This window comes from Oncorhynchus mykiss, chromosome 7 (genome assembly GCF_013265735.2).
Source record: "Oncorhynchus mykiss isolate Arlee chromosome 7, USDA_OmykA_1.1, whole genome shotgun sequence".
In the NCBI taxonomy this organism is placed as follows: Eukaryota; Metazoa; Chordata; class Actinopteri; order Salmoniformes; family Salmonidae; genus Oncorhynchus; species Oncorhynchus mykiss.
This window is the reverse complement of record NC_048571.1, coordinates 33,061,959-33,070,756: the sequence shown is the minus strand read 5'-3', so window position 1 is coordinate 33,070,756 and position 8,798 is coordinate 33,061,959.

The window sequence follows — 8,798 nt, the reverse complement described above, 5'->3', positions numbered from 1 at the left end:
AACCCTTAAAAGAGTCAAGTCTTTTTTGGAATGGGTGGCCAGTAATAAACTGGTCCTGGACATCTAAACCTAAAAGCATTTCATTTGGTAAAAATAATTCCCTATGTTCTAGACCTCAACTGAATCTGGTAATGAACGGTGTGGCTGTTGAACAAATTAAGACTAAATTACTTGGCGTTACCTTAATTGGAAACTGTCAGTCAAAACAGATTCAATGGTTGTAAAGAGATACTCTGCTTTTGACACCCCTCAAAGCAGTACATTCTGCAGGCTCTAGTTTTATCTAATCTTGATTATTGTTCAGTCCAGTGCTGCAAGGAAATACCTAATTAAGCTGTAGCTGGCCCAGAACAGAGCAGCACGTTCTGCTCATTGTAATCAGAAGGATAATATAAGTACTATGCATCCCAGTCTCTCTTAACTAAGAGTTTAGGCGAGACTGACTGCATCGCTTTGTGTTGAAAATCCCAAATTGTTTGTAAAGTCAATTTACACACTGCTCTGACACACACTTATCCCACCAGACATGCCACCAGGGGTCTTTTCAGTCCCCAAATCCAGAACAAATTATAGAAATCATACAGTATTATAAAGAGCCCTTACTGCATGGAACTTCCACTTCATATTGCTCAAATAAACAAACCTGGTTTAAAAAAAGATAAAGCAACACCTCTCCCCTATTTCACCTAGATAGTTTGTGTATGCATTGATATGTAGGCTACCTGTGCCTTTAAAAACATTTAGGTAGTTCTGTCCTTTGAGCTGTTCTTGTCTATTGATGTTCTGTATTATGTTTCACATTTTGGAAGAGTAACCCCAAGAAGAGTAGGTGCTGCTTTTGCAACAATTAATGAGGATCCTAATAAAATACCATATACTAAATAGATAATGTACATGTGTACGTGTTCCCTCCAAGAGGCATATGTAACATCACCCTGCTACACGCAACTCCCTGTGAAGTGAAAGAGGTATGTGATTGTAGGTGCAGGTAAGGATGATAGGTAGAGAAGTCTACCATTTACAGGGAATTATTTCCTTAACTCGGTAAATGTGGGGAAAATGGGGCTGGACAGAACCAAGGCAAAGAAAGTTGGAACAAACAAAACAGAACAAACTTAAAGTGAACAATTTCAATAATCAAAAACACAGTTCTATTGGCACACACATACCTCAGACATAGCCACTACAAAATACTTTCAACAACACTGTCTCTGAGCAACACAGGACATCCAAGAAGCTCTCTCTCCCAACAAAGGAATCCTGGCTTTTAAAGCTGCAGCAGGAGTTGGTAATTGCAGACAGCTGTATCCCCTGACAAGAGGGCGGGATCAGAGAGCAAATCTGCAATGGGGCCGACCAATCAGCTGCTTGGGGGAATCCAGGAAGCCTTTTCACATTTTGGAAGCTAACTGTCTGAATCGCCGTGTCCCCAGCCAGCCCAATCACTCACTGGACCCATACTGTATGCTCACCTGGCTACGCATGCCTCTCTCTAATATCAATATGCCTTGTCCATTACTATCCTGGTTAGTGATTACTGTCTTATTTCACTGTAGAGCCTCTAGCCCTGCTCAATATGCCTTAACCAACCATGTTGTTCCACCTCTTACATATGCGATGACATCACCTGGTTTAAACACCTCTAGAGACTATATCTCTCTCTTCATTACTCAATGCCTAGGTTTACCTCCAATGTACTCACATCCTACCTTCCCTTTGTCTGTACACTATTTCTTGAATCTATGCTATCGTGCCCAGAAACCTGCTCCTTTTACTCTCTGTTCTGAACGTGCTAGACGGCCAGTTCGTATAGTCTTTAGCCGTACCCTTATCCTACTTCTCCTCTGTTCCTCTGGTGATGTGGAGGTTAATCCAGGTCCTGCAGTGCCTAGCTCCACTCCCACCCCCCAGGTGCTCTCATTTGTTGACTTCTGTAAACGTAAAAGCCTTGGTTTCTTGCATGTTAACATTAGAAGCATACTCCCTAAGTTTGTTTTACTCATTGCTTTAGCACACTCTGCCAACCCAGATGTCTTAGCCGTGTCTGAATCCTGGCTCAGGAAAAATGTCCATTCCTAACTATAACGTTTTCTGCCAACATAGAACTGCCAAAGGGGGCAGTGTTGCAATCTACTGCAAATATAGTAATACAGAACTCTGCACCCAAACCATTTGAGCTTCTACTTCTAAAAATTCACCTTTCCAGAAACAAGTCTCTCACTGTTGCCGCTTGCTATAGACCTCCCTCTGCCCCCAGCTGTGCCCTCGATACCATATGTGAATTGATTGCCCGCCATCTATCTTCTGAGCTCCTGCTACTAGGTGACCTAAACTGGGACATGCTTAACACCCCGGCCATCCTACAAAGTAAACTTGATTCCCTCAATCTCACACAAATTATCAATGAACCTACCAGGTACAACCCCAAATCAGTAAACACGGGCACCCTCATAGATGTCATCCTAACTAATTCGCCCTCCAAATACACCTCTGCTGTTTTCAATCAGGATCTCAGCGATCACTGCCTCATTGCCTGCATCCGTAATGGGTCTGCGACCAAACGACCACCCCTCATCACTGTCAAACGCTCCCTGAAACACTTCTGCGAGCGGGCCTTTCTAATCAACCTGGACGGGGTATCCTGGAATGACATTGACCTCATCCCGTCAGTAGATGTTGCCTGGCTATTCTTGAAAAGTGCCTTCCTCACCATCTTAAACAACCATGCCCCTCTCAAAAAAATTTACAACTAGGAATAGATAAGAATGTCTGCCATTGACCAGCACAAAAACATCCTGTGGCGTTCTGCATTAGCATCGAATGGCCCCAGTGATATGCAACTTTTCAGAAAAGCTAAGGCAAGCTTTTTCAAACAGAAATTTGCATCCTGTAGTACTAACTCAAAAAAGTTCTGGGACACTGTAAAGTCCATGGAGAATAAGAGCACCTCCTCCCAGCTGCCCACTGCTCTGAGGCTAGGAAACACTGTCACCACCGATAAATCCACGATAATTGAGAATTTCAAAAAGCATTTCTCTACGGCTGGCCATGCTTTCCACATGGCTACCACTACCCCGGTCAACTGCCCGGCACCCTCCACAGCAACCCGCAGAAGCCCCCACCATTTCTCCTTTACCCAAATCCAGATAGCTGATGTTCTGAAAGAGCTGCAAAATCTGGACCCCTACAAATCAGCCGGGCTAGACAATCTGGACCCTCTCTTTCCAAAATTATCTGCCGAAATTGTTGCTACCCCTATTACTAGCCTGTTCAACCTCTCTTTCGTATTGTCTGAAATTCCCAAAGATTGGAAAGCTGCCCCTCTTCAAAGGGGGTGACACTCTAGACCCAAACTGCTACAGAACTATATCTATCCTACCCTGTCTTTCTAAGGTCTTTGAAAGCCAAGTTAACAAACAGATTACTGACCATTTCGAATCCCACCATACCTTCTCCGCTATGCAATCTGGTTTCAGAGCTGGTCATGGGTGCACCTCAGCCACACTCAAGGTCCAAAACGACATCAGAACCGCCATCGCTAAGAGACATTACTGTGCAGCCGTATTCATCGACCTGGCCAAGACTTTCGACTCTGTCAATCACAACATTCTTATTGACAGACTCGACAGCCATGGTTTCTCAAATGATTGCCTCGCCTGGTTTACCAACTACTTCTCTGATAGAGTTCAGTGTGTCAAATCGGAGGGCCTGTTGTCCGGACCTCTGACAGTCTCTATGGGTGTGCCACAGGGTTCAATTCTCGGGCCGACTCTCTTTTCTGTATACATCAATGATGTTGCTCTTGCTGCTGGTGATTCTCTGATCCACCTCTATGCAGACGACACCATTCTGTATACTTCTGGCCCCTCCTTGGACACTGTGTTAACTAACCTCCAGACGAGCTTCAATGCCATACAACTCTCCTTCCGTGGCCTCCAACTGCTCTTAAACGCCAGTAAAACTAAATGCATGCTATTCAATCTATCACTGCCCGCACCTGCTCGCCCGTCCTGCATCACTACTCTGGACGGCTCTGACTTAGAACACGTGGACAAATACAAATACCTGGGTGTCTGGTTAGACTGTAAACTCTCCTTCCAGACTCACATTAAGCATCTCCAATCCAAAATTAAATATAGAATCGGCTTCCTATATCACAATAAAGTATCCTTCACTCATGCTGCCAAACATACCCTCTTAAAACTGACCATCCTACTGATCCTCGACTTTGGTGATGTCATCTATAAAATAGCCTCCAACACTCTACTCAACAAACTGGATGCAGTCTATCACAGTGCCATCCGTTTTGTCACCAAACACCAAACCATACACTACCCACCATTGCGACCTGTACGCTCTCGTTGGTTGGCCCTCGCTTCATACTCGTCGCCAAACCCACTGGCTACAGGTTATCAACAAGTCTCTGCTAGGTAAAGCCCCACCTTATCTCAGCTCACTCGTCACCATAGCAGCACCCACTCGTAGCACGCGCTCCAGTAGGTATATCTCACTGGTCACCCCCAAAGCCAATTCCTCCTTTGGCCGTCTTTCCTTCCAGTTCTCTGCTGCCCATGACTGGAACGAATTGCAAAAATCTCTCAAGCTGGATACTCACATCTCCCTCACTAGCTTTAAGCACCAGCTGTCAGAGCAGCTCACAGATCACTGCACCTGTACATAGCCCATCTGTAAACAGCACATCTATCTACCTACCTCATCCCCATACTGGTATTTATTTTTTTATTTATGTTGCTCCTTTGCACCCCAGTATCTCTACCTGCACATTCACCTTCTGCCGATCTACCATTCCAGTGTTTAATTGCTATATTGTAATTACTTCGCCACCATGGCCTATTTATTTCCTTAACTTACCTCATTTGCACTCACTGTATATAGACTTTTTATTTTATTTTGTTCTACTGTATAATTGACTGTATGTTTTGTTTATTCCATGTGTAACTCTGTGTTGTTGTATGTGTCGAATTGCTACGCTTTATCTTGGCCAGGTCGCTGTTGCAAATAAGAACTTGTTCTCAACTAGCCCACCTGTTTAATTAAAGGTGAAATAAAATAAATAAATCAAATAAATGTGTTCCATTCAGAGGGTGAATGGGCAAGGCAAGACAATTTAAGTTCCTTTGAACAGGGTATGGTAGTCCGTTTCATGTGCACCGGTTTGTGTCAAGAACTGCAATGCTGCTGGGTTTTTTCGATCAACAGTTTCCCTTGTGTATCAAGAATAGTCTACCACCCAAAGGACATCCAGTCAACTTGACACAACTGTGGGCCAGCATCCCTGGGGAACGCTGTCGACATGCCCCGGCCTCCCAGCTTTGTATTACCCAACTTTCCAGGGATTCTTCTCCAGTTAGAATTTTGAACGGGTGACCCATAGAAAACAAAGCCCTTGTGTTTTCTGCCTGGCCCATTGAACAGCTTCCTCTGTTCAGATGGTCAGCCACCCTCTTTCTCACAGCATTCCTACGTCAGGCACGGGGAGGGTGTTGAGGGAGATGGTCTTTCTCTGTCACTCTCCTGCCCTGCCCGGCCATGTTGTTGTAATGCTTAATTTACGAGTGGAGTGGCCCTTGAACCTTGTGTGCTGACATCACTCAGGCCTGTTTTACAGCAACTAACCATTGTTTACATGACTGGAATGTTTTACTATCAAAACCTACTATTAGATGAGAAAGAGGCCCTTGGTGGACTGGTGTTTTACAAGTTATTTAAGTTTTCAGTGATTTGGGGGAGAGAATTAATGATGTTTCAAATTGGCAGAAATTAGTGGTAATGGTAAGGTTTGGAGGGGCCTGGTGAGATGGAGTAGGTGGGGGCGGTTGATTGTCCTCTTTGGGAGCAGTATTGTCAGGCATGAGTGTTGGGGAGCTATTGCTACTGCCGTAAAGAGTCAGATGGGACACTCAATGAAAACCAGGCTGCTGCAATAAAACAGTTCCAAAACAAAGAGCCACTGAACAGCGTGGCCCCCTACTAAGACTCCAACAGCACAACATTTTACAGACACTCTTATCCAGTGCATTCATGTTAAAGGTCCAATGCAGCTGTTTTTATCACAATATCAAATATTTTCTGGGTAGCAATTAAGTACCTTTGCTGTGATTGTTTTCATTCCTTTATTTTACCAGGGAAGAAATATTGAGACCTAGATCTCTTTTTCAAATGTGCCCTGCACAATAAAACACAAATATACACATTATGCAAAAAACATACATACAGTATATACATATACAGCACCAGTCACAAGTTTGGAAACACCTACTCATTCAAGGGTTTTTCTTAATTTTTTTTTACTATTTTCTACATTTTCTACATGTAGAATAATAGTGAAGACATCAAAACTATGAAACAACACATATGGAATCATGTAGTAACGAAAAAAGTATGAGAACAAATCCAAATATATTTCATATTTTAGATTAAAAAAAGTAGCCACCCTTTGCCTTAATTATAGCTTTGCATTCTCTCAACCAGCTTCATAAGGTAGTCTGGAATGCTTTTACAACAGTCTTGAAGGAGTTTCCACATATGCTGAGCATTTGTTGGTAGCTTTTCCTTCACTCTGCGATCCGACTAATCACAAACCATCTCAATTGGGTTGATTTCGGGTGGTTGTGGAGGCCAGATCATTTGATGCGGCACTCCATCACTCTCCTTCTTGGTCAAACAGCCCTTAAACAGCCTGGAGGTGTGTTTTGGGTCATTGTCCTGTTGAAAACAGATGATAGCCCCACTAAGCGCAAACCAGATGGGATGGTGTATCACTGCAGAATGCTGTGTTAGCCATATTGGTTAAGTGCCTTGAATTCTAAATAAATCACTTAGTATCACCAGCAAAGCACCCCCGAACCATCACACCTCCTCCTCTATGCTTCACGGTTGGAACCACACATGTGGAGATCATCCTTTCACATACTCTGTGTCTCACAAAGACACAGTAGTTGGAACCAAAAATCTCACATTTGGACTCATCATACCAAAGGACAGATTTCCACGAGAAATATTCTAGTCTTTCTTGGCCCAAGCAAGTCTCCTTATTATTGGTGTCCTTTAGTAGTGGTGTCTTTGCAGCAATTCGACCATGAAGGCCTGATTCATGCAGTCTTCTCTGTACAGTTGACGTTTAGATGTGTCTGTTGAACTCTGTGAGGTGCAATCTGAGGAGCAGTTAAAACCTCTTAAGTCTACCCTCCTTTTTCGAACATTCTGTTAAAAATCGCGCAACATTTCAGCGTCCTGCTACTCATGCCAGGAATATAGTATATGCATATGATTAGTATGTGTGGATAGAAAACACTCTGAAGTTTCTAAAACTGGTTAAATCACGGCTGTGACTATAACAGAGCGTGTGTTTCATCGAAAAGCGCAAGAAAAACTGGTCACTGAAAGCTGAAAATAATATCCATGCGCCACTTGCATGTATTGTTTAAAGGACACCAAATTAAATAGGGCCTCGGATGCAATTCCTACAGATTCCACACGATGTCGCCATTGTCGTCATTTTCCTGAGAATTATTTATTGGTAAAACAAAGGAAAGGGATTCCATTTCTTCCGGTCTCCGACAGGATGTTTTGGAGGAGAGATTTTCGACCATGATTTGAAGACGTGGAGCTATTGAATACACATCGCCCCGTGATCATTTTGATAGATTATAAACGTTTACTAATACCTAAAGTTGGATTACAAAAGTATTTCGAAGTGTTTTGTGAAAGTTTATCGTCGACTTTTTTAATTTTAAAAAATGACGCAGCGTTTTGAAACAATGTTTTTTCTGAATTACACAGTTTCCATAGATGGCTATTTTGGGTATATATGGACCGATTTAATCGAAAAAAATACCCAATAGTGATGTTTATGGGGTATATAGGAGTGCCAAGAAAGCAGCTCGTCAAAGGTAATGAATGTTTTATATTTTATTTCTGCTATTTGTGTAGCGCCAGCTACGCTAATTATTTTGTTTACGTCGCCTTCAGGCATTTTGGGGTGTTGCATGCTATCAGATAATAGCTTCTCATGCTTTCGCCGAAAAGCATTTTAAAAATCTGACATGTTGGCTAGATTCACAACGAGTGTAGCTTTAATTCAATACCCTGTATGTGTGTTTTAATGAACGTTTGAGTTTTAACGAGTACATTTAGCATTTAGCGTAGTGCATTTGCATTTCCAGGTGCCTAATTGAGACGTCTGCGTCTCAAGTAGGATCAACATTAATTGCCGATTTCTGAGGCTGGCAACTCTAATGAAGTTATCCTCTACAGCAGAGGTAACTCTGGGTCTTCCTTTCCTGTGGCGGTCCTCATGAGAGCCAGTTTCAACATAGTGCTTGATGGTTTTTGCGACTGCACTTGAAGAAACTTTAAAAGTTCTTGAAATGTTCCGCATTGACTGACCTTCATGTCTTAAAGTAATGAATGACTGTATTTTTTCTTTCCTTATTTGAGCTGTTCTTGCCATAATATGGTCTTGGTATTTTACCAAATAGGGCTATCTTCTGTATACCACCCTGTATACCAACTGATTGGCCCAAATGCATGAAGAATGAAAGAAATCCACAAATTATCTTTTAACATGGCACACCTGCTAATTTCAATGCATTCCAGGTGAATACCTCATGAAGCTTGTTGAGAGAATGCTAAGAATGTGCAATGCTGTCAACAAGGCAAAGGGTGGCTAATTTGAAGAATCTCAAATGTAAAATATATTTGTTGAACACTTTTTTGGTTACTACATGATTTAATTTGTGTTATTTCATGGGTTTGATGTCTTTACTTATTCTACA